At 44.1% G+C, this 3,162-nt stretch overlaps 1 long non-coding RNA gene across 1 annotated transcript in view; it reads left to right on the forward strand.

Annotated features, from left to right (window-relative positions):
* LOC146295798 (uncharacterized) overlaps positions 1-2,908 on the forward strand; it is a 10,442-nt gene extending 7,534 nt beyond the window's left edge. Inside the window, exons 2-3 of the long non-coding RNA XR_014753290.1 lie at positions 2,023-2,538; positions 2,642-2,908. This is a non-coding gene — a long non-coding RNA (uncharacterized LOC146295798). The remainder of the gene's footprint in view (positions 1-2,022; positions 2,539-2,641) is intronic.
* Positions 2,909-3,162: the final 254 nt, after the last annotated feature.

Below are 3,162 nucleotides of genomic sequence, written 5' to 3' on the forward strand. Positions count from 1 at the left end.
TCCTGTCGGACTGAGGCCGACACACACCACCCTACACACACCAACACACACCAACACACACCACCCTACACACACCAACACACACCACCAGTGTGTGTGTCGGTGTGTGTTGATGTGTGTAGGGTGGATTGTGCTTCACATGCACAGTACAAAGGTGTGTGTGCTCTTGTAAAAGGAACGTCCTCTCTCTGTCTGAATACAAAGACAAATGTACTGGAAGAGCATGTGCTGGTGTGGGACAACCTACTGTGTGTTCATCTCCTTCAGCTCACACACACACTGAACACCTGTGTGTTCTGTCCTGGCTTGACAGGTGTAAATCACGGCTGACGACTCAAATCATCGCACCATCTTACTGTAGAATGGGGCTTCGGACGAGAGGGAGGGAGACGGAGTGAGTGAGATGGTTTCAAGCTCATTTTTGATTATAGTTGTTGAAGCATACAGTCTTTGTGTTTGTGAAATCCAAAGCAGGAAAGAGCTTAGTTTAGTTTAATAGTTTATAGATATGAAAAGCTCCTCAGATCAAAGAGTCTGTCACTCTCCTGTAATTGGATGGTTAGATGAGAAAGGTGTTTGCTGGCCTGTAATGATAGAGTTACCGTGGAGACAGCCTGACCTGTAATAACATGATAGAGCGATAACCCACTGTGATATTAGAAACACAGCACTTTCACTGAGCTCACAGGCTGAGATGGCAAAAGTACACACGTCCTTCACTCTAGTAGAAGTACAGAAATGCTACATGTCACCACAAGACTGGTAAAAGTTGAAGTACTGACTACACTTCCGTCTACGTGTGGGCTCTGATATATACTTCAGTAACATGTAGCCATGTTGGATCTCACATCATATTAATACATTATACAAAAATACACTACAGGCGCATTCGCCAGGAATCCTTTTTGATGCTGACAATTTCGAACATCTCCCTCATATAAGGCCATGGATGATCAGGAAGGTCTCTATTCTCATCATTAACTCCTTCTGTCTCAGAAGCTTTTTTTCTCCAAAACTTTGGAAACTTTTTTTTCACCTAACACTAAAGTTTAACGTTTATTACATAAACGTTCTATAAACCTTTCCAAAAAAACATTCTGAGACCGAGGGTATTAACCTTTCAAACGGTTTTTCTCACACGCTGTGAAATGAGAGAGAAGAGAGCAGAAGAGCCTAAAATAGAGTAAAGCAAAGAGCAGGATACAATAGTCCAGTAAAGTATAGTTGAGACTTAAAAAAAAAATATTTTTTCAACCTTTCAGAACTGGTCTCAGGTCAGATCTAACATGCTGGTCTCAGGTCAGATCTGAAAAGGCTGGTCTCAGGTCAGATCTGAAAAGGCTGGTCTCAAGTCAGATATTAGAGACTGTAGAGTATAGTAGAGTCCTCATAAAGAACTCATGAATGATGCAAACCTTTTTTTATCAACTTCTTTTTTATCAACTCCTGAAAAATATTTTGTCAACCTTTGAAAAAAAAAAAAAATGCTATTTGAACCTACAACGTCTTGATCTACAGGTCAAATACTCTAACCACTAAGCTGTACCTAAACCACAGTTGTTTAACTGTGTAGTGACCTGGTAAAGCAGAGTGAAGAGATTCCTGTGTTACCTTACTGCCCTCTCTACCGGGGCAGGAAGTCTGCCCACCACTAATTGGTTAAGTAAACATGTTCTGAAGGTATAGGATGTACATGTTAACAGTGTTGATACAGTCTGACTGTTATTCCAGGGATGAAGGTGCTGAAGGTAATGGTTGAAGTTAAGGATGTCTTAGAACTGAGGCACGTTGGCCGTTGATCTCTTGGGAATCTTGTATTGCGCAAATGTCAGCCATCTTGGTTCAGGAGAGGGTCGCTGGTGGTCGAGACGTGATGCAGCTCCTTAGAGGAAAAGGTCTCTCTTTTTATCTGTCTCTCTAAATACTGTATCTCTCTCTCTCTCTCTGTCTCTATATGTCTCTCTCTTGCTATTTGCCTCTATCTTCATATCTGACTCTCTCTCTTTCTCCTTACATGTTCAGCTCAACTATCTGAACTACAGACCAAGTCCCAGAGTGGGATGGAGAGCCATGACCGTGGCGATAGAAGCAGTGATTACTGCATCTCCTGGCATGTGGCGCTACAGCATCTTCCTGGAAAGGGCCTGGGATCTCCTCGCTCTGCCAGGTAGACTGATAATTAAAGGTAAACTCTGGAGGCAGACGGACACGCCCTTCGCATGCACACTGCTCATTACGGCTCCTGATTGCACATGAATGTGCGTTGCCAGATTCTCTGTCTCAAATTCCCCCCCTCAATCATATTGTGGCATAGTTAGAGAAGTCAATTATTATACTGCCAGCTGCTGTTTGGGCATTTTTCTGTGTCTGTCTGTGTGTCTGTCTGTGTTTGTACGGGGGGTCAGATGGCTGAGCGGTTAGGGAATTGGGCTATTAATCAGAAGGTTGTTGGTTCGATTCCCGGTGCCAAATGACGTTGTGTCCTTGGGAAAGGCACTTCACCCTACTTGCCACAGGGGGAATGTCCCTGTACTTACTGTAAGTCGCTCTGGATAAGAGCATCTGCTAAATGACTAAATGTAACTGTAATGTGTCTGTAGGTGTGTGTGGCATTAAATTACATTTGTTTCCCTCAAAACAGCACTTAAAGCACACAGCAGAGGTCTGGTCTGTTTGATTTGAGATAGCGAGAGCAAGAGAGAGCAGAAGAAGAATGAAATGTTGTCTCAGAATGCAGCTATGCACACGTGGACAGAAGTGAGTGTTTTTGTGTTCAGAAGCAGAAAAGAAAGGAAATACATCTATTTGAGGCCAGACTCCACCCCTGCATGGCGATTGGCTGCTTGGAGCTCATGTGGTCAACCAGAACTGAGTGAAGTGTGGACACACCCTGAGGCTGTGAAGAACGAGAGAAAGTGTGTGTGTTGTGTGTGTGAGAGAAAATACATACAGAGAGAGAGAGAGAGAGAGAGAGAGAGAGAGAGAGAGAGAGAGAGAGAGAGAGAGAGAGAGAGAGAGAGAGAGAGAGAGAGAGAGAGAGAGAGAGAGAGAGAGAGAGAGAGAGAGAGAGAGATTAGCCCAAGCCTCTCACTTCAGCCGGTGGGTGTTGAGAGGGCAGTGGTGTGACAGTGGTGCAGACCACCAGGGAGGTGGGCAAAGAGA

This window comes from Hypomesus nipponensis, chromosome 4 (assembly GCF_054491055.1).
Source record: "Hypomesus nipponensis isolate SF chromosome 4, ASM5449105v1, whole genome shotgun sequence".
NCBI classification, from domain to species: Eukaryota; Metazoa; Chordata; class Actinopteri; order Osmeriformes; family Osmeridae; genus Hypomesus; species Hypomesus nipponensis.